The 23,202-nt window shown below is 44.9% G+C and overlaps 1 non-coding gene across 1 annotated transcript; it reads left to right on the forward strand.

Moving 5' to 3' along the window:
* The first annotated feature begins 21,039 nt into the window (after positions 1–21,039).
* LOC121099975 lies at positions 21,040–21,189 on the forward strand. The gene has a single exon (XR_005831699.1). It is a non-coding gene; the product is annotated as a U12 minor spliceosomal RNA (small nuclear RNA).
* Positions 21,190–23,202: the final 2,013 nt, after the last annotated feature.

The raw sequence follows: 23,202 nt of genomic DNA on the forward strand, positions 1-23,202 counted from the left end.
TTCCTTCCAGAGAAAGCCAGGAAGGGAAGCCAAAGAGAAGAGAATGGGGCCCATTTTCTGTTGATTAGAAACTCCTAAATTTCATCTCCGTGTTATAAAACCTATTCAGAAATTCCTGAGACAACTTAATACTGTCTGCCTTTCTTGAATCTTCTCTAAGTCCTCATGCTTGCGCTTTCTTTCCCTTTTCCTTCCTTCTTTCCTTCCTTCCCCTTTCCCCTCCCTTTCGGTTACTTTCCTTTCCTTTCCTTTCTTTTCTCTTTCCTCCTTGGAATCCTCCCTCTCCCACCCCACCCTGTGCCCTATACATGGATTTGATACTTTCTTCATTCTTTGTTCGGTTTTGAAATACTCTGTCTTGGAGGCATCTCTCAGGATTCCTGAAGAGACTATAAACAGACCTGTTGGCTCAGCTCTGGGAGAATGAGAAAGAAGAGGCCACTCCTGCTCTCAGGAAATGCTCCCCACTTTCCAACTCACACTCAGGACTCTGCCCTGGGACTGGGAGGCCCACGTCACCTAGAAGAATGTTGGTCTCTCCATCCACGGCTCTCTCCTTTGACACCTACTGGACCTTTCTCTGAGGTCTGAGATGTTTCTGGGGCATCTCTCACAATTAGCGATTGAAAGAAATTGGCTGTAACAGCAGGCTGTGATGGCTCCAGAGAGCACATAACTAGGGTTCATGCATCAAGAACTCAGTCCTCACAAACTTTATTTTCAAATGTATCATTTAAAAGTCGAGTTATTCCAGAGACTCTATCTGGGCTACTGAAAACACACCAAGGTCTCTGGCTTAACGTGAGAGGAAATGTATTGTTTTTACAAGTCCCACGTCTGCCAGAGATGCTTCTGAGGTGTTTAAGGACACTAAATACTTCTAAAGGGGCCGATGACATTAAATGTGAAGATGATGGCTGACCTATGCAGCCCTTCCCACATGTGAGGTGCTCTCCTAAGTTTTTCGATCTTTACACCAATCCTTTGAGGTAGGTGCTATAATTATCTCCATTTTACGAGTGAGGAAACTGAGGCACAGCGATGTCAAGAGCCTAATCCAGAATTTCATGATGAGTCAGTGGCATGGCTGGGGTTAGAACACGGGCTGTCGGGCTGGAGTCTGTGCCCATAGACACTCCAGCCTCCTGCCCCTTGAAGTGGGTGCAAGAAGGGAGACCTCAGCTTCTCTTTGGTGCCCACACGGCCTCCACACCATGTGTCTGGACAATGGCATGCTGTCTCAGTTTCCTTTCTGCTCCTCAAACACACCCCACTCATTCCATGGCCCAGACCCACCCTGTGGGGGCTCCTCACCATTTAGGGTTCAGGTTAAAATCCCTGTTGCAGGACACCTGACCAGATGGCACCAGATATTGAAGTAATTCTGGAACCCAGTGCCAGGAGCAGAGCAGATGCTTTTACAAATATTTTGCTCAATGAATGCACAGCAAGAGGCGGGAACACAGATGAGACCTCCACTCTCTAGACGCCAGAGGTGAGAGTCGGTCCTAGGCAGCTAGGGCTGCTATGACGAAATACCACACCCCAGGGGGCTTAAACAACAGAAACGTGTATCTCACAGCTCTGGAGGCTGAGGCTGGGAAGTCCAAGACCAAGATGCTAACAGGGTTGCATTCAGGTGAAAGGTCTCTTCCTGGCTGGTAGGAGGCTGCCTTCTTGCTGTGTGCTTGCATGGCAGGGGACAGGGGAGGTCTCTTGTGACTCCTATAAGGGCACTAATCCTATTCCTGAGGCCTCCACCCTTATGACCTAATTATCAAAGTTGCCAACTACCATCACAATGAGGATTAGAGCGTCAGCATAAAGTTTGAGGGACACAAACCTCAGTCCATAACTGAGGGGAAGCATTTCATCCCCATCTGTGTCCTAAGTGCCAGGTCTCCTCTGGACAAATCCATCTTTTCAACACATTTTTATGTGTTTCCTCCGTTTCTTAGGGGGGTACTTTTCCTCATTTACCCAGATCTATTCCAGCTGGTGGCAGCCCCGGCCTCATCTGGTCTGTCCCCTTTGGTGTAGGGGTGTCACTGTGCTTTCCCATCCTTGTTTGTGCTGCTCCGCCCTACCTGCAACACACTCCTGAGGCTCCTCCATCAATCCACGAGCGTGCCCTGTCCTCTGAGCCTGACTCCACAGACATGGTCGTCAGCTCCCGGGCACCTCCTGCCACCATCTCCAGGAGCTTGCCCATGCTCCCCGTGCCTCGGCCAGTGAGCCTCACTTCAAAGGCACAGGTTTAGTCTTTGAGAGATGCAGCCACACTGGACAGTCGCAGCAGAAATGACGCTGTTGCTCTCATCTCAAGATGTTGGAATTCTGCAGGCGCAGACTGTGGCTGATTCAAGCGAACCTCCATTATAAGTTATGGTCCGTTTTATGTCTTCTCACCAGATGGCATTTGCATCTCTGACTTTTCTCTTGCTTTGCACAATGGTCGGAGTCACAGAACTGAAGTGTGACTGAATTTCAGTAGGACTTTTTTTTTTAAATTTTTTAAAAAGATTTTATTTATTTATTTGACAGAGATAGAGACAGCCAGCGAGAGAGGGAACACAAGCAGGGGGAGTGGGAGAGGAAGAAGCAGGCTCATAGCAGAGGAGCCTGATGTGGGGCTTGATCCCATAACGCCGGGATCACGCCCTGAACCGAAGGCAGACGCTTAACCGCTGTGCCACCCAGGTGCCCCTCAGCAGGACTTTTTAACAAGGTGTGCAATTATTTACCTTGTTTCACCCTATCAAGAGTCTGTCCCTAGAGGCCACTATTGTGACAATCTAATCACGGTGGCGGCAGCTCCAACCTCTTTTTACCCCTCTACATCACCCCAAAAGAGGACAAAGAGATAATTTTAAATTAACTTATGTTCAGGAAATTTCCCCAAATGCGTCTCAGTAGGAGGCAAAACCACCAAAAACACGACCCACGCTGTGTGGGAGTTTTGTTTGTTTGTTTTCATTGTTCATTTTTCATCTCCTTTTCCTGAAGGAAACAAAACTTGTACTGCAGAATGGTACCTCAAAGCATAACAAGGTAGCCAATGGATTTGACACGACAGGTCACATGTTGGCCAGCAGTCCTATCACGGCAGGAGGACCAATATCACCAAGCTAGCAGGAGGTAGCAAACATCCCTAACACCGAGTACAAACACTTCCATATGCAGAGAGCTTGGCCATGCTTTGTAAAAAGAGGGTCCCTTCACACCTGGCAGAGTGAGGGGACATGCAACATAGACCCGGCCAAGCACGTGCTCTCCTCTGGAGTTCCGAGGCTCCTAGCCGGAATGGGAAAGTTCATTTAGGTAAGCGGTGGGATAAGGAGGAGGTTAGGCAGCAGAGTTCTGGTCCTGGGGCTAAGTGATGTCGGCTCTTTGGCTGAGCCCTTATCCCAGATTGGTTCTGGGGCTTGATTTTGATTGTGATTCTGCCTGTTCACCTTCTTATTGTTCTGGTGCATTTTCTGAGCCCAGTTCCCCAGCCTTCTGATAAATGAATTCTCAGCTTAAATCAGCCAGCATCAGTCCTGTTTATGCACCAAATAACTGAGATCAATACGGAGTGAAGCGCTAATGGGGGTTAAGGCCAAGTACAAAACTGGGGCACTGTATTAGGGAATTGAATTTTCAAAGGGATAGACAAAGATGTTATCAACTATTCATTTGGGGGTTCGGTGTCTCTTTGAAGTTTTCTTAGCTTTGATTCTTTTGACTCTTTTCCTTTTGGATTGCTTCTTTCCTCTCCCTTATGGCTGTGGCAGGAAGACCTGCCCCCTCTCCTTTCCCACGCTAAGAAGGAAGCAGGATGGGATCCACGGAAGGGGGTAGGGTCCCTTCTGAGAAGTGCTCTGCCTCTAGACTTTTGTCCAGGCTACACAAAAGGAATCCAACATGTAGTCTGGCATAGGTCACCAGAGCAGGGCCAATTAGAACCCTTTCATTCACATGCAAGAGAGACTGAGAACCTATTTAAACAAAAATGGGCAAAAAGGAAAGCTATCGGGTCACGTGACTAAAGGACTCTGTCAGGCAACCACAGCGTCAGGGTCACGTCCCACCAGCTAGCTCCCCAGTGAAGAGAGGGTCTTTCCCCAGCGCTTCAGAAGAAAATTTCCGGAGAGACCTCTGATTGGCCTGGCCCGAGTCACATGCTCACCCCTGACCCAATCACTGCGCCCGGATGATGGAGTTCACTGGTGAGGCCATGGTTCTGTGTCTATTTGTGGGAATGAGATCTGGGGGGGACAGGAGGAAGGGAGGCAGCCCCACCCGAACACCATGGAAAGGGTCCCCGCAGCAAAGACTTTCTATTAATCGGAGGAAGTGAGAAGAGATGTCAACAGACAACAAAAACAGGTGTCCACTCCTGACGCGAACTGTAGTGCTAACAAAGGAAGAGCATCCCCGGCGTGGTCATCGTGAGGAGGACCCCGGAAGCGGCTCCTGGTCACCCCTTTTTTACAAAGAACTTGCCTTTTGACTACGTGAGAACTTCCAGCAGTTGGCCTCCATCAGTCTGTTTTGTTTTCTTTAGAGCCTGTGTTAGTTTCCTAGAGCCGTTGTACGAATGACCACCCACGCTGTGGCTTAAAGCAACGGGAAGTCATCCTATCACAGCTCTGGAGGCCACAAGTCTGAGATCAAGGTGTTGGTGGGGCCGCACCACCTCCGGAGGCCCAAGTGGAGAATCCTTTATTGCCTCTTACAGCTTCTCCCAGTGTCCTCGGCTCGTGGCTGCGAAAGTCCAACCTTTGCCTCCACCTTCAGTCACCTTGTCCTCCTCTTTATGTCGCTTGCTGTCTCTTAGAATGACATCTGTCATTGGGTTTAGGGCTCACCATAATAACCAGAATGATCTCAAGATCCTTAACTTAATCACATTTGCAAGACCCTTTTTCCAAATAAGGTCACATTTGCGATTTGCGTTGTCTGTCACTCTTCCTTAGCCCACCGTACTTCTCTCTCTCCCTCTTTCACACACACACACACACACACACACACACACACACACAAATATAATCTCCATAGAGTTAGGACCTGCCTGTCATTGTCCTATTTGTATTCATAAGGCCTAAACCAGTGCTTGAACCAGAGTAGACACTCTGAGTGTTAGTTGACTGAAGAAAAGAACGGAAGAGTTGATCTCCTTGGACTGTGTCCCTTAGTGCCTCACCCATACATTTAGTCCTGCTCCAGACCCATTCTCTGCGTGTTCGGTATGCACGTATCTCCGTCCCTCATGAAAATCCCTCTTTTTCCTGACTGTGGGCGGTTATTTTACTTTCATCGCCTGTCCAGCTGTAAATAATTTTGGCTTCCCCGCCTCCTCCCGATATGTTTCTCATCTCAAATTACAGGAGAAGCTAGCAGTCACTGTCTGCCCAGAGCCTTTGACTATTTTTTTTTTTTGGATCTACCTCTCTTTTTTCAACTCAGTCACCTCCCCCAATTCTTATGTCCTTAACTTGGCCCTGAACATTTGAGGCACGAAAAGGAAGCTTCAGATGGACACTACACAGATTGCAATAGGTTGAAAAGCAGGAGGCTAACCCTTGTTGTTGACTGCCTTAAATCTATTTTTTTTTTTTTAAGAAAAAGTCCCAATTAACATGCTTTGCTACCCCAGCAGCTGTCCTGTCAGTCTGAAACACCTACTGGGAAAGAAGTAGTAATGGAGTAATTTCTACTGAGACACTTCACAGCCACAGAGATAATTAAGTGACACCAGGGATGCCCCACAGCTTTGAGGGCTGGCGTGTGACCACCCATGTGTTCGTGGAAGCTTCTCGATCGCTCTTGACAAGGCGTTCTTGAACCCCCCCACCCAGCAGCACAGGGCTGGACAATTAGGAGACATGTGCCTGGTTGGGGGCCAGAGAGACTTAGACTGACGGCGGCCGTCTTCTCATGAGAGCCCAGCTCTCACATTTTTGCAGCAAGGAAGTCAGTGCATGCAGGAGAGCCAGGTTTCAATTACTTTGCACATTGCTGTGCTAAATGAGCAGGCTTTCAAGGGGCCCTGCAGACACCACAAAAATGTTCCCCCAGGGCAAAAGCATAAAAACATAATGGTCTTGCTGTCGATGTTGCCCCACAAGCCCCCACGCAGGACTCCTCAGGAATGAAAACCAGACTGGGAGGCGAGCCACGAGCTCCATCATTAGTGAGGCGCTGGGCTCCTCACCTCTTTGCCCCACACCCATGTGGGCCGGGGTCTGCGCACAGCCACACCCATGAAAGTCTCCGGGAGGCAGAGTCATTTAACACCTAATTTGACTTGGGGAATATTTGCCGTTTGCTTATAAACAGGAGATATGCCAACGGGGTGATTGGAGTCGACTTCACGAGACAATTTCTTTCCCTTTGTTGTGAGCATAATTTAGTAAGGAGGCAAAAGCATGACAGTGTCCCGGGCTGTCTGGACGCAGTCTGCAATGTGTCCCTGTAAATTTAGTAGGTTAAATTTAATGTGTTGGGCTCCGTGCAGTTATACTACAGGCATATTTCTGTCCTCCGTCGTGCTAAAATTAAGATGGTATTTTCTGTGCCTGTGTTAGGTTTTGTAAGGTGACTTCTGCAGGAAGCCCAGGGAACTGGATGAAAATAGCAAGGTGTATAGTGAAATAAACGAATATCCTCTCCGTTCTCACATGAGGCTGTAAAAGGTTTGCCAGCTCCCAGTGGAGTGAAGAGGAGGGGTCCAGGAATAGGCAACCGTGAGAGAGATTTTTAAACTCACTAAGAAAGAGGTGCCAGAGCCCAGTTTTCACCCGAAGCCGAAGGCTCTGCCTCTCTCAGTCGATGGCTCTGTAGTTTCTGTGTCCTTATCCCTGGGTCACAATCACACGAAGACCCAGCGAGAGCTGCTGCCACAGCATGAGTGAGCACCTCTGGGAGCTGGGAGTGACTGTGGGGACAGTTCTGTCCCAGGAGAACGCGTGAAGGAAGAAAGGAGCGTGTGTCTCTGGTCAGTGGCAGGGGACAGCCACGGGAGAAGAAAGGGGTGAGTTGGCCGGGACAGAAGCCAGCCACAGGAGCCTGAGTAAGGGCAGGAACCAGCTCAGGATCTTGCTCTCAGGGGCCGGTGGCCACGGCAACAGGACCGGAACTTTTATTTAGTGTGACAAGAGCTGAACCGCGTTCCCTGATGCCCTGTGGATGAGCTGCCATGAGCAGAAGGGCAGGACCCTGAGCATCTGAGGTATGATGCCTTAGGCAACATGGGGTCGGTGCCAGAGCCCGCTGGCCTTGGGCCTGGAACTCAGGTAAGGCCCTTGCGGAAGAAACAGTGAGATCGGTGTGTGTGTGTGTGTGTGTGTGTGTGCGTACGTGCACGCGTGTGTCTTCCCCAGGGGACACTCAGGTCTTTAGAAGGATTAATAATAATCACCATGAGTGCGCAGTATGTCTGAGACACTGTTCTAATATTTTCTTATTAAGTGTACAATTCATATGCTAAGATTTTTACATGTATTAACTCAGGGACTCCTACGAGGGAGGTACTATTTTTATCTGCATTTAACAAATCAGGGGATGGAAGCAAACAGAGTGTAAGTAACAGGTGCAACCAGTAGGTAGAGTCCAGGCTGGCTGCCTCGAAGTCCCCGCCCCACGTTACATCACCACGTGTGGTCTGGCCCAACCACGTGCAGTCCCCAGTCCCTGGCATCAAGGAATAGCAACTGGATGTGGTAAAAGGGACCGTGCGGCTGGGATCCTGAGATGGGCAGATGGTTCTGGATTGTCCAGGTGGGCCCTAAACGTAATCACATGTGCCCTTACAAGAAAGAGGCAGAAGGATCCTTGACCACAGGGGAGGCAGATGACATGACATGACACGGGAGGCCAGGTGATGGGAAGTGAGGAGAGTCAGGAGCCGAGCAGTGCAGGCTTCTTCCAGAAGGTGCAAAGGCAAAGAAGTGGACCCTTCCTAGTGCCCCCAGGAGGGGCCAGCCTGGCCAGTGCCTTGGTTTTAGCCCTGTCATACCCATTTCGGACTCTGGCCACTGGAATTGTAAGATAATAAATTTGTGTTTGTTTTAAGCCACTGAGTTTGTGGAAATTTGTTACAGCAGCTGTAGGAAACTCATACACCATGGTTCTCAACACTCTTCCTAGAAACACAGAGAGATGATGTTCTTGGCGGGGGCGGGGGGGGGGCATGTGTCCACAGACAAGCTCACATTTCAACACCATCAGCTCCCACCAAATTAAGTAGTGTGTGTGTGTGTGTGTGTGTCTGTGTGTGTGTGTCTGTGTGTCTGTGTGTCTGTGTGTTTGGCGAAGACAAGGCATAATAAACATGTTATAATTATGTGATTCAGAAAATTAAAAGCATCTCAGAATTCATTGTTAAAAAATTAGTATTATAAATCTAACACATGGTTTTAGATCTTATTACTTTGACTCCACAAAGCATATGAACAAGTAGGGAGTGCTGAAGAATACACCTGTGTAAACTTTATTTGAGGGGCGCCTGGGTGGCTCGGTCAGTTAAGCGTCTGCCTTCAGCTCAGGTCATGATCTCAGGGTCCTGGGATCGAGCCCCACGTTGGGCTCCCTGCTCAATGGGGAGTCTACTTCTCCCCCTGCCCCTCCACCCTGCTTGTGCTCTCTCTGTCTCAAATAAAATAAAATAAAAACCTTATTTAATTATTTGTAATGACACATGTTGTTATTTGCCTCATCAGTTTGGCTTGACAGTTGTTACCTGACACCCCAGGAATGTTCACAGCATTATTCTGCACTCCACAAATGTAGCTACAAGCGTCCCTACTCGTGCCTTTGCATCATCCCTGTCCTTCTCTTAATAAAAACATATCCACGGTTAGAAGAATAAGGAAAGGGATGTAAAACCCAAAATGACCTCAGCCCACAAATCCCAGCTCACCGTTAGGGGCTGAGACCTGGGGATGTTTCCATGCTGCCAGCGGCAGGGTCCTCCTTTTGTTCTTGTTCAGAAAGTTGGTCAGGGGCGCCTGGGTGGCACAGCGGTTAAGCGTCTGCCTTTGGCTCAGGGCGTGATCCCGGCGTTCTGGGATCGAGCCCCGCATCAGGCTCCTCCGCTATGAGCCTGCTTCTTCCTCTCCCACTCCCCCTGCTTGTGTTCCCTCTCTCGCTGGCTGTCTCTATCTCTGTTGAATAAATAAATAAAATCTTAAAAAAAAAAAAGAAAGAAAGTTGGTCAGGATGTAAGTGATAGCAAGTGAGGTTACGATGGGAAAAACCGGGAATCCTATTTAATAAAAATAAATACAAATCAGTCACAAACTTTGGTCCTATGTTACTGACTGCGGAACAGTCCTGGAGACAGGCACCCAGTGTTCACTGAGATAGGCAAGGAAGGTACCCCTCTTTTACAGGTGCAAGCAGGGTCTCATCATATGGGATACAGGTGTTGCAGAGGACAGATTCCCAGAGGTAGCCCCGAGAGCTGAGAGCAAAGGCGCCATGCTTCTCATTCACACGGGGCATCAGATGGGTGAGCAGGGACCTCTGGAGCATTTGCAAGGGCACAGAAGGAAGGGGTCAGTGGATGGCAAATCATATTGTGTCAGGGTTATTTTGACCTCAAAGAAGTGGAGGGGACAGCAACAGGGACAAGGCAGGAAGGACACTTGCTGTTGGAAGTGAGCCTCCAGGAGAAGTCTTCGTGGGCCACCTAGAAATCCTACGCTGGGAATCCCCGCAGTCCTCTTGTGCAGAATGTAAAACATCATAAGGGTACGCAGATGCTTCACGGATATTAATGTTACGTGAGTCCTCACATCATCATAAAAGTTACCCTTAAGTGAAAAAAGAGATAACCCACGGAGGCAGTCAAATGATAAAATGGCAGGATTTTAAAAGATCTCCGAACACTTCTCATGTTCGTTGCCAGGTAAACTTCATGCTAAACAGACAGGCAGTCTACTAAATTGTCACGAGGCCAGGCGAGCGGGCAGCCGAATACAAGTTCCCTGCGTATGTACGTGAGTGTTCCACGTATAAACAAGTTCTGACACTTCATTGCTGTCCCAGAAGGAATTGCGTGCCGTGAAGATTCATCATTTGCTTTACAGAACCATCTGAATCTTGTCAGGTGGGCATGGTTTACTGGAACTAATCGAGAAAGTGCTAGTCTTTTTTGAAGAGTGATTGTTAAGTGTATCTATCTCCACATTAACGCTGGAAAGGCTTAGTTGTATAGAACAAAGAAAGGCAGAATGCATAAGAGAAAAAAAATGTTGGAGTCCGTCAGCAACGGCAATCTCGTCCTCCAATACATCTGTACTTTTATTGCCCTCCTGTGATTTCTTTGTACCTCCCTAACTGCCCTGATCGTGGTCTGGTCCTGCGATTTCTGTTTTGTTTTTGTTTTTGTTTTTTTGTTTTTTTTATGTTGCACCTGTATTGCATTCCTCTAAGAGGTGGTGAAATCAGGAAAGGGAAAGATTGTCTTAAATTATTGTATTCCCCAAATCACACAATAGGGTGTTGGTTTCACAACAGACATTAAATAATCATTTTACACCTTATATTGGCAATCGTGTTAGATTTTATTCTAACAACACGGAAAATATCAATATTTCAAGGCTGCCATGAATCTTGTTACAATAATTTTTAATGTAGGTTTTATTACTTTTGAAGGGTGGTGAGATGACTGCCACTGAACAGAGAGCTTGTCACTCACAGTCCCCAAGAGGAAGGGACAGGCCGCGTGATGGAGGGCCACGTGGGGGAAGCCCCAGAGTTGGTCAGGGGGCAGGGAGCAGGGACTGTGGGCAAGAGCCTTTATTGTGGTCTCTGTGGTAGGGAACACGTAAAGCAAGGAGTGCAGATTTAGGATTGGCTAGTTTGAATGATTTCACCAAGCTCTGAGTGTAGGGGTGTATCTAGCTGTCTGGTCCCTGTCTGGGGGTAATTAGGATGGGGTAATAGAGGCCCCATGTGAGAGCCCTGTGTGAGCCGGGAAAGGAGGTAGTGGGGATGTGGGCTCCGGATTGGTTGGTTTGCGTGTGAAAGGCATGGTCTCGGGTGAGTCTTGAACTCTCTCTCGACGAATTGGCCAGCCCTGAAAGGGGCAGTCTCTCCAGGGCCAGCAAGACCCCAGATGTCAAGGCATCAGAAAAAAAAAGACATTCTTAATACATATGGAGACACTACTGCCAGACATACCGAACAGTAAGAACGTGAACGGTGAGCACCTGTTCTGTGCTTGGCCTCTGTCACATGTATGAGCTCAGAGCCTTTTGAGCTAGTGCTGTTTTGGTTTTGTTTTTTTAATTTTATTTATTTATTTGTCAGAAAGAGAGCACAAGCAGGGGGAGTGGCAGAGGGAGAGGGAGAAGCAGGGTCCCCACTGAGCAAGAAGCCTGATGCGAGACCCAATCCCAGACCCGGGGATCGTGACCCGAGCCGAAGGCAGACGCTCAATCGACTGAGCCACCCAGGCACCCTGAGCTGGGGCTGTTTTAGCTGGGCTGGGTCACTTGCCTGAGAACATTCTGCTGGTAAATTTCTTACTTAGGATTATCAACTAGCGTGGCTCTGGAGAACCACAAAGGGGCCTGGTAGTTTTTAAGGGAGGTGGCTTGGAGCAGTTAGAAGAACACAGCAGTGCTGGAGAGAATGAGCGTGGTGAGAAAGAAGGTGGGTGTGCAATGGTGTACATATACTTCTCGTTGGAGGGAAAAATGAGAGATTACGTTCTGAATGAATGAAAAATACCTACACACAAAATTTCATCGAGCTAAACAGACCTACATTTACTGGGTTATCACTAGATCAGGTGAGCTGAAGAAATATGTATTCTTGGGACGCCTGGGTGGCTCAGTCGGTGAAGTATCTGCCTTTGGCTCAGGTCATGATCCCAGGGTCCTGGGATTGAGTCCTGCGTCAGGCTTCTCGCTCAGCAGGGAGTCTGCTTCTCCCTCTGCCTGCTGCTCCCCCTGCTTGTGTGCTCTCTCTCTCTCTCTGACAAATAAATAAATAAAACCTTTTTTTTTTTTAAAGAAGAAATATATTCTTCATGATATTCTATTCTAGTAGTTGTTGAAAAGGACTCAAGTTAATTGCTTCACATTGAAATGCACTTTTAAAAAAATGTAAAAATTAAGGTTTGGTTTCAGCAAGTGGGTGGGCTTCCAGTGGGTGGGCTATGCCAGTGTCCCCATCTAATGGGCAGGCTGGGAGCAGAAAGACACAGCCCAGAGACAAAGCATGAATGACATTAAGGGAAGTGGGTAAGGAGCTACCACTCAGAGGGAATGGGGTTGGCAGTCCCAAACCATTTCTCAAAGTATCACAGCCACTTGCAACTCAGGGAAGATATCGAGTCTGAGGGGTCAGAGCAGGGGCCGCATGGAGGCAGTGTGATTGGTGGGAGGTCGGGTTCAAGCCAGGCCGGCTGGAGTTCTGTGATTGTCTGCAAGAACAGGAAAGAATGAGGCTGACTTGAAGGAACCCCTGCCATCGTGATCATTTGCCACAAAGAGCCCATTTTCGACTATTCTTCTCTGGGAAGCTTCCAAAACCATGTCTTGTTGGAGTCTCCAAGCCAGTGCAACCCCAGACGGTGTCAGGGCCCCACTCAAGATTTCATCTTGTTCTAGAAGCCTAGACTGTGTTGAAATAATGCTGGGAGGTCTACATTGAAGCCCAGAAGCCTTGGGCTTCCTTGAAAGTAACATGCAGTAAATATTCATCCAGTTTAATTCGGTTTCATTGAAAAAATCTTGGCTTGAACAGGGAAAAGGTGTCACGCACCTGCAATATACACTCTCACCTTTTTAATGTGTTTGCAAATTCCCAGAGCATTGGAGTCTTCCTATTAAATGAGTAGGGTACTATTGCCACCTTGTGATCAGAAATAGAAGTGTTTTTATTCTGGGAGTGGATTGTGTAATGCCTCATTTAAATAAGGATTAGCTTCCCTAGATGGCTTTTGATCAATTCTTTCATTTTCTTATGTTGCTTTACATGTATTTACAAAAACTTGTAAATTTTTTTAAAATTTTTAAAAAATTTTTTTAAAAATCTGCATTAACCCAAAGTGGGCAAGAAAACCCATCCCAAACCATTAGAAGCTAGGGAAGGGGGCCAGTGTTTCTGGTCTCTAGCCACACCTATTCTTAGATAAACTGAACCTGGCAGCTTCCGGGCCAGATACCGAAAATATCTGGCCACCTGTTAGATGAAATTGAAGGAACTCCAAATTATCCTAGACATCCCTTCAAGGGAAATACTAAAAATTGCTCTGAGTTTCATTGTCAGAGATGATTGGAGCTGCCTCCTGGTTTGATTTAGCACTTTTTTTTTTTTTTTGGAGGAGAGGATTATTATAAAATCAGGCTAAATATTTTGTAAATGTTATCCAGAGGGAACATTCCCAAAGACTAGAAATTAAAATAAGCAAAATATTACTGGCAGGAAAAACTTCACATTGACTCTAAATGAACGGGAACCATTTTTTATGCTTCAGAAACTAGCTTTCCCCCCAAAAAAGGAAGACCATGGCTTGAAATGCCAGCCACCCCTGTGCACTTTTCACTCATTTCTTTCTCGTCAGTTGTCTCCGTAATTTGTGTGCTTCTTGAAGGCTGTCCGTGGGTGGCCGGGACACTATTTTCATGAAAGGCTGTTGTCCTTCTAATAGTTCTTCCTGGCCTTTGATGAGCCCTGATTTAAGCCCTGTCCTCACCCTCTGTCCTTCATCCCCAGCACCCTTAACTTGTCATGTTGCTAACTAACATTGTACAGAAACCTTCTTTGCCAAGCATGGAAGGGGTGTGTATTTGTAGGGGGCAAATCCAGGCCTTTTGTTTTTATTGGTTAGAAAGACGAATCTAGGCCTCATTCAGATATTCTCAGCAATAACTTAGAAAAGTAAAGAACAAGCCAGGATCCTAAAATGTATAAGCTACCTAGCATTTAAAAGGAAGAACATCCTGGTCACACGAGGGCATCTGAACTGTTAGTTTGAATGGCATCCTGAGCGGATACGTACTAGCCCTCCTCTTCTGGGGGGAAACACTGGGGACTCAGCCCGGAAATTACATCCTGAGACTAATGTTAAAATGACTCCTTCCTGTTCTAACATGGCTCATCGGAACTTGTGTGGGAACAGGGCTGGGAAGATGGGAATGCTTTAGTTTAGTGGCTCTGTGATGATATTTGGGTAACAGCTTCATTAGGGCTTCCAGAAGACATGGCATCCATGTTCCTGTTCACCGGCATCTCTCTCTGTCAGAGGAAGGTCGATTTCTTGGGTATGGTTATTTATTTCTGGGTTAGTTTCGGCATAGTATGTCGGAGGCCCTCTCTGAAATCATACCCTCTTATTCCGCATAATTACAGCATTCCTTCTAGTGTCTAGCTCTGAAAAATAAATGCTAGCAATTGAGTGGTCGAAAGGGAAGAAATTCTTGTGCCATTAAAAGCTTCCATGGCCACCTTGACGTTTGAGCCTTCTCAGTGACCTTTCCACTTTCCTGAAGCCCTGGACTGAGTTCCTACCTGGTCAGGAGATGGACAAATCTCTCCGTCACTGTCCAAGAAGGCTCTAATGCCCTGTGACTTGGGTATCACTCAGGCTTTGTACACAACTTTCACTTGATGCTCAGCACAGGTGCACGCCGTCTCCTGGGGTTCTTACTCTCCCAGCTAAATTGGAAGCTCTTTCAGAAGCAGGGAGCCTGTCGACTATCTGTATCTTTCAGGGAAGCCTTGGAAATTTCTATGAACTCAGCATGTGTGTGTGGTCAATAATCAGAGAGATAATGAAGAAAGAGAGAAGGAGGACGAGGAGGAGGAAAAGGAGGAGGAGAAGTCAGAGAGAGATGGGCAATAGAACCAAAAGAATGTCAAGAGTGACACAAAGACCCAAGGGTCAAGAGCCCTGGACTCAAGCAGGGCGTGACACCTATTGTAATCCTGGGTAATGAAGCCTTCATTTGCATCTTGTCATTTTATGTTTGGAGTCTTGGGGTATCTGACAGGAGACAACAAGAAGTGAGGCCAGGTTGTTCACGGGCTAGGGACAAAGTCAAGAAGACCGTTCAGTAGAGGGCAGTGGGGGAGCCTCTCTTCTTCTTCCTCTCTCACCCAGGTTCCCGCCCTCAAGGGCTCCTGCAGGCTGTGCTGGAACCACAGACTGGGTCTCCTCCAGGCAGAACTGGGAAGAGTCATTGTCAGCCATATCTGGCTCTTGCTGGTGGTCAAGTTCCAGAATTTTCTTCCCCACATTTGACCCTTTTCACTAGAACATCCCAAAGTCACAGGGGCTGGGCAGAGGCATCTTAGACTGCTGCCATCAAAAGGCCCCAGAGCCAAGAACAAAGTGCGCCTACCTGGGTGACCTGCATCAGGGCCGCCGGTGGTGGTGGCAGTAGGAATAGTAACGGGGTCAGCACTATTCTGGGACAGCAACTGGGGCTAAGCTCCTGGACGGCTGCTGCCCTTGGGGCTGCTTCTCTTCTGTTCCTCCTCTCAGAGTTTCAGCCCCAGATGGCTGGGTTCCTCCACCTTCCACTGAGAAGAACAGAAACAACCAATGGTTCCAACAAGAGCTCGACCACTTTAACAATGGTAGCGGGCAAGTCTGGAAGAGGTGAAAAACCATGAGCAGGGCAAAGAGTGACAGGTGTTGGCAAGTGAGGGATGACACATGCCTGAGTCCGCCTGGAAGGTGCCACAGAAATCCAGGAGGAAGGAAAGCACGGATGGGGAAAAAGGACCAAAGGTTTCTGCATGGCTGCTCCAGGCCAGATTCTGAGCTCGGCATGTTGCATCGTATCACACAGACTTATTTTTACTTTTATTTATTTATTTACTTACTTATTTATTTATTTTAAAGATTTTATTTATTTATGTGACAGAGAGACAGCCAGCGAGAGAGGGAACACAGCAGGGGAGTGGGAGAGGAAGAAGCAGGCTCCCAGCCGAGGAGCCGGATGTGGGGCTCGATCCCGGAACGCCAGGATCACGCCCTGAGCCGAAGGCAGACGCTTAACGACTGCGCTACCCAGGCACCCCATTATTTTTACTGTTAATTATGCAATACTTCAAAGACGCAAAAGAGTACAGGAAATTAACATCATGCATACCCATATAAGTGCACCTAGCAGGAGGAGGCGTCCACATTTTGTCAGATTTCTTTCCATCCCTTCTGAGGTCTTTCTCAGTGTCTGGGCCTTCGGTGCTTGAAGGGGTTGCTTGGGGGAAGGGGCAGAAGACTAGCTACTGTCATTTTAACAAAATAAGCAAGTAAGTCAAAAACCCATATTTGGCTTCGAAGAAGGCCAGTTGTGATTCTTGTTTTTATTTTTTTGTGTATATTTTTTAAAGTTTTAATTTAAGTAATCTTTTTACCCAACATGGGGCTTGAACTCATGACCCCGAGATCAAGAGTCACATGCCCTTCTGACTGAGCCAGCCGGACACCCTTGATTCTTGTTCTTAATATCTATTCATATACTGTGTTAAGTCTTATTTTAAAAAAATATTTGAATGACTTATTATTACAGGAGATTTTACTCCTTGTCCCCTTCATCATACAACTGTTTCTGTTTCCTTGTGCTCTCGTGAGTTTTTCTTCTTTTTATGTGGTTACAGTCCTAGTTTCTATGTAATCCCGAGTTCCATTTCCTCTCTGTCATGGCCGCAAAATATTATTTCATAAACTTCCACTTTACTCCACGGTTAGCATCCACAGTAAATCGTGGTGCTTGCCGGCCATCCCGTTGAGCTCATATGCCCACATTTCCTTTGAGGGAAATATTACTTCCATTGCCTTTCACTTTGTTCCTCTTTCAATTTCAAATTATGATCATGAAGATCTCTTAGGTGCATCGAATTGAGCCGATCATGCTTCTAATTTCATGGCATATCATCACCATCATTCTCTCCCACAGTCCCTCTTAAATTATTTTATTTTATTTTATTTTATTTTATTTTATTTTATTTTATTTTATTTTATTTTATTTTCCTCTCTTTTCCCTCCTGTTCCCCAGTCTCATTCCGTTCGTTGTGTCTGGTGTATTTACTATTTGCTTTCCCAGATGACTTTCAGTAAGTTTCTTTATATGTGTGTCCATGAGAAACATATAGTATTGCTTTCTGCTTTAGAAAATGTACTTAAAAGGTATTGTGTCCCAAATCAATTCCGTTTCATACTTTCTTTTTTTCAGCCAACCCACGGTTTTGAGATCTGTCCATGTTGCCGTATGTACAGCCAATTCCTTCCTTCCCCTCTCCTTCCTTCTGCCCGGAGATCTAGTGTGTGGATAGTGCACATTTTACTTATCTTTCACATTTTTTAGTGGACCTCTTCGGGGTTTCTTTCTTTCTTTTTTTTTTTTTTTTAAGATTTTTTATTTATTTGACAGAGAGAGGGAGAGAGAGCAAGTGTGCAAGCAGGAGAGTGGCAGCAGAGGGAGACGGAGAAGCAGGATTCCCACAAGCAGAGAGCCCTATGCGGGGCTCGATCCCAGGACCCCAGGATCATGACCTGAGCCGAAGGCAGATGCTTAACTGACTGAGCCACCCAGGCGCCTCTGACATCTCTGTGCCTTCTAACTCCTGGAAGCCCCAACACTGTTGTCAACCCCTTAGTATATGGTCTCTTGGGCATCTGAGAGTGAATCTGGGGGGCTCTAGACTCAGCAGTAGAAAACCTGTGTCTGAGGGGAATGATGGGCCCAATTTCACAAAATCCTGGAGAGCCAGATCGCTCTCCAAATGAACACTCAAGCCACGGTTCCACTCACAGTGCGCAAGGGCTCTTGTTTTCCCACATCCCTACCAACAAATGATTTTATCCAAATTGTGCATTTTTGACCATCTGATGGGTTAAAATAGTATCTCAGGGTGGTTTACATTTGCCTTTCTCTGATACTAGCACGGAGTCCGTTTTCTTCTGAGAATTGCATAGAATTCGTGGCCATTTTCCGTTTGTCGTCTTGTCCACTTGTCCACATGCCCGTTTCCTTCTTGTCCATTTTCCTATTGGTGTCCTGTCTTTTTTGCTCTCTCAGCTGTAGGAGTTCCACTGACATACAAAAAGCATTTAACTTGCCTGACTCTTTTTTAGTCTCGTGAAAAATGAACTACGAACAATTTACCTCTGTCCGGATAAACTGACCCATAAGATCTGTTGCCCTAACGACACCTGTCAATTTCAAGCCGGGAGAGAAGGAAAGATCACAAGAGGGCAGATGCTCTGAGCTGCAAACACTTGAGCTTTCATTTGCAAATGAGAAAAACTGAACTCAAAGTAACGTAAGCATAAAGGAGGACTGTATTGACTCACAAACATTCAGGGCAGTCAGACTTCAGGCATGGTGGAATACAGAGGTTTAAAGAGATCATCGTTTCATCTCTTGGTGCCTTTTGCATCGATTGGCCTCGTTCCAGGGTTGACTTCCTCTCTAGTAGCAAATGGCCCCAGGGCTCTCCAGGCTAGTGGATCTTTGCGGCTTGTGATCTCCACGGGCAGAGTGTTTTGATGCCATTAAGGGGGTAGTTTGTACTCAAACAAGATTACTCAGAGATTAATCAGCATATACAAAATTTAAAATGTGACTTTAGTAAAATTTGTAACTTTAATAGGTTATAAATTCCTTTCTAGTCACATTAGTGACGGTAATAAGTTATAAACGTAGAAGCCTAATTCTTCCTTATGCTTTACAAATTAAATTACAAGTCTTATCATCTATTTATAAAGCTAGCAAATTTCGACAGTTACTTTTAAGAGTGCTTGTATAATCTAATAAAATTCCCTTAAACATTTAAACTGCATTTATAGATTCAATATATTTAATTTTCCTTGAAGTCCTTCAAATGTCTGATTAACAAACAAACCTTCCCAAGTTCTTAGATACTACTCTGATAAATCAAGTACATTAAAACTGAACATATGGGGAGAGTCATAAATTCTCCTAAATGGTCTTATACTGTTTACAACATTAGTCAAGTTTTCTTGTTCCTTTCATCCTAAAAATACAAGTCTAAATCAATTACCCAAATGCCTTTTTACTTTGGAGTAGCTGTTAATCTGTTAAGTACTCAGAGTCTCTTCAGCATTACCAATGCTTAAAATATTCAATGTGTACAGATTGGTTTTCTTTCCATATTTAATGAGGTTGCATACAACCTGAAGTCTTGGCCAGGAGATAAGATCTGGAGTAGCACGCTGGAAGGGTGGGTTTCTCACCATCCACATGGGACAGACAAAGCCCTCTTTATTGGCCGCTAAACCAAGAGAGACTTCAAGTCCATGCGTATCAAATGGGATGGACTTACAGCCCTCTTCAAATTATACATTATTTAATTCTGAAATCAGGTTAGAGATATAGCCCCTGCCCAGATGCTTTCAACATTTGATTGGATTCACTTTTATTCTATTCTGAGTTTTTTTTGTATCCTTTTTCTTCTTTTCCTTCTCCTTCTCTTTCTTCTTCTTCTTCTTCTTTAAAGAAGAAGTAGGGGGAAGGATAGAGGGAAGAGAGAGCGTGGGAGAATCTTAAGCAGGCTCCACACCCAGTGCGGGGCTTGATCTCACAACCCTGAGATCATGATCTGAGCTGAAATCAAAAGTTGAAAGCTTAACTGACTGAGACACCCAGGGGCCCCTTTCATATCCTTCTTATTTTGCAGGACCAAAACCCTAATAATTTTGTGAATACATCCCACTGGATTCTGCACACCTCTGAAGGTTTGTTCAGGCTCTGTAGTCACAAATTTAGAGTCAGAATAATGACAGAAAAAGCCTCTTTCCAAGTATAACCTACAATTCTCGATGAGAGCTCTTGGTTCTGTTTGAGTTGTGTGTGTACTTCTGAAATAGTTTCTGTATCCTGGGCTATGAGATATTTGGAATGGTCTATCTTGGGGAAGAGGTTTTCTTTTCTTTCTTATATTTAATTTGTAACTTTAAAAGCATATATTTTAAAGCATATATTTAATACATATGTTTACAATTAACTGAACATACCTATATATATATACACATGGATGTATGTGTATCTCGTAGAATGTTTTATGGTACATAAAATCATGATATGGAAATATCTATATATTCTTTTTTTTAAAGGACAGACATGGAAGTTTTTTCAGATGTTGAATTTTAACAATTGCCTTTCAGAAATCATGACGATTATCATATTATTTTTCTGTGATTTATTGAAGTGGTAAACTATATTGGATTTCCTAATATTCATCACCAATATGAATCCCACCTGGAATCATGCGTTATTGCTTTAAAGTACTAATAGAATCTTCTGGCTAATACTTTCTTTTAATACATTGATAATTATAACTGAGATTCTCCTGTAATTTTTTTTCCCCACAGGTTTTCTTTGTAAGGTTTTGGTATTAACTTGTTAACTCTGATTTAAAAAAAAAAAAAAGGAGGATTTTTTTTCCTTACTATATGCTCTGGAACAACTCAAATTACATTGAAAGCATCCGTTCTTTAAAATGTTGATAGAATTCTCTCTCATTCGCTCACTGTTTTGTCTTTTCTTGCAATTTCCTCTATTTCTTCCATGATAATTTGGTTAGAAGCTCAACGTTTTCTATAGTTTCTTTTGGAAAACTCACGTTTTCTGAGAAAATCATTAATTACATACAGATTCTCAAAGTGATTGGCTCAGATTTGAGTAAAGTGTTCTATAATTTTTCAAATGCCTTTGAGTCAGATTACTTCTCCATCCTCATTCTTATTTATATGTAATTCCCATTCTTTTTCGTGATCAGATCAGACCAGGTTTTATCAGCCCGGGCACTACTGATGTTTTGGGTCAAACAGTTCTTGGTTGTGGGGCCTGTCCTGGCATGTCTGGCAGCAACTCTCCCTCTACCCATGAGATGCCAGTAGCCTCCGTTGTTACCCAACTGCGACAACCATAAATATCTCCAGACATTGCCATATGTCCCCTGGGGGAAGGAGTGGGCAAAGTCACCCGTGTTGAGAACCACCAGATTACATGATGGTTTTTCTAGATTTTTAAAATTTCATTTTGTTTTTAAAGAAACAACTGTTGGATGCCTTAAACTGATGAGTAAGGAAAATGACGATTCGGGATGATGCCCGAATTCTCACTGCTAATGTGAGATGAATTTTTGAGTGGGCAAATGTTGCCTCTGAGATGAGCGGACTACTTTGTGGGATGCCTAGGAGTCGTGATTTGCCCATCCCTCTTTGACAAGGAAGAAATAGAGTGGTATGAAGGTAGTAAATGAGAGTAAGAAGGGAAGAGAAAGAAAGAAAGAAAGAAAGAAAGAAAGAAAGAAAGAAAGAAAGAAAGAAAGAAAGAAAGAAAGAAAGAAAGAAAGAAAGAAAGAAAGAAAGAAAGAAAGAAAGAAAGAAAGAAAGAAAAGAAAGAGAAGGAAAGAAAGAAAGAAAAGAAAGAAGGAAAGGAAAGGAAGAAAGAAACCTTGGATTCATTCTTTTAGTTCTATCATTTTTCAGTCTTCATTTTTGTGTGTGTGCTTTCTTTGGATCTATTTTGTTTGTTTGTCTAAATACCTGGGTTGGCTGCTTCATCTATTTCTCACCATTCTTACCTGTTTCCTGTCACTCGTGAAGTCGAGTGGGATTCAGCGGGGCTCCAGTACCCCCAGCCCGGCCCACGCACATGGATCTTTTTGTCCCACACAAGAGGTCATTGGCTTGTCCTGCGGACGCTTCATCATTTTGGAGAAGTCTGTGCTTTGCCAGCTCTTCCCAAAGTTCCCAGCTCTGTCCAGGACTTGGATATTTAGCGTTTTCTCTTTTCCTGGAAGTCTGAGTTGCCATTATTGTTTAGTTTCCTTCATGTGTTTGGTTCATTTCAGATGGGAAGAAAGGGCAGAGGCACCTTTGATCTGCCATGTAATCCAAAATCCAATGTACTAATTATGTAGGGTTAGATTTAGGCAAACTATTTGTTGGCTGCTCATTTTCAACAAGTTTGTGCTACTTGTGGGAACAGCCACTTGCCATGTCACTTGCTTAAACCAGACCTTGGAACCATCATCCAAGTCCTCATTTTTTTATAATAATATTTTTTATTATATTATGTTAGTCACCATACAGTACATCCCTAGTTTTTGTTGTAAAGTTCCATGACCAAGTCCTCATTTTTGACAAACTAAGCCGTGCTACCACTCTACCATTAGAAATAGCAAACAGGGGACTCCTGGGTGGCTCTGTCAGTTAAGCATCTGCCTTTGGCTCAGGTCATGACCTCAGGGTCCTGGGATCGAGCCCTGCATCAAGCTTCTTGCTCAGCAGAAAGTCTGCTTCTCCCTCTGCCTGCCACTCCCCTTGCTTGTGTGCTCTCTCTCTGACAAATAAATACATAAAATCTTGAAAGAAAGAAAGAAAGAAAGAAAGAAGAAAGAAAGAAAGAAAGAAAGAAAGAAAGAAGAAAGAAAGAAAGAAAGAAAGAAAGAAAGAAAGAAAGAAAGAAAGAAAGAAAGAAAGAAAGAAAAAATAACAAACAGACGATTCTAGTCTGATGCATTTTTAAAATATCGCTTTCCCCTCCACAGACACACTTCATGAGTGATGAGTTCTAGACACTTGGTGGCTCGCTGTTTCTGATGATTGGAGGTGAAAGTGCCACCAGCCAAACGTGGATGTCAAAGAGTGTTACCTGGAAAACAGTGAGAAATGAGAGCCCTCTGTTTCCCTGTGGAACACAGGCTTTATGGACAAAGCCGGCCAACCTCACACGCTTACGAGTTGTTGTACACTTTTCTAAATAAAATATACTCTTCATGTCCTTAATCTACAATATCATGTTCAGAATTTAAACTGGAAACGATATGTACCCTGTCAGTCTTGAAATTCTCTCCTGTTAGGCTGAAAGGACTTGAAATTAATGAAATTTAAACTCTGCAAATGACCCGCCACTCGGAGGCAGTAGCAGCCGTTTTATTAAAAACAGTTTGTCATTGTTAAGTGAAATGTCAAATTCTGGCTTGCGGTGGCAACACAGGGGCAGGAGAGGGAGACCTAGCTGCTCTTCAAGGTCTTATTCTTCCTACTTAGTATTGTTGGGTTGTGTGGGGTGGAAAAGTGCGATTTTTCCCCTACTTATAATTAATATATATACAATCAGACAAAATGAATTATAAGATGCTTCTACAAGTTTTAAGAAGATCAAAAATCGGTGCAAAGAGTTTTACTCTCATTTTAAAAGGAACATGCAATGCTTTATA

Source organism: Ursus maritimus, unplaced genomic scaffold (genome assembly GCF_017311325.1).
Source record: "Ursus maritimus isolate PB19 unplaced genomic scaffold, ASM1731132v1 scaffold_1, whole genome shotgun sequence".
Lineage (NCBI taxonomy): Eukaryota > Metazoa > Chordata > Mammalia > Carnivora > Ursidae > Ursus > Ursus maritimus.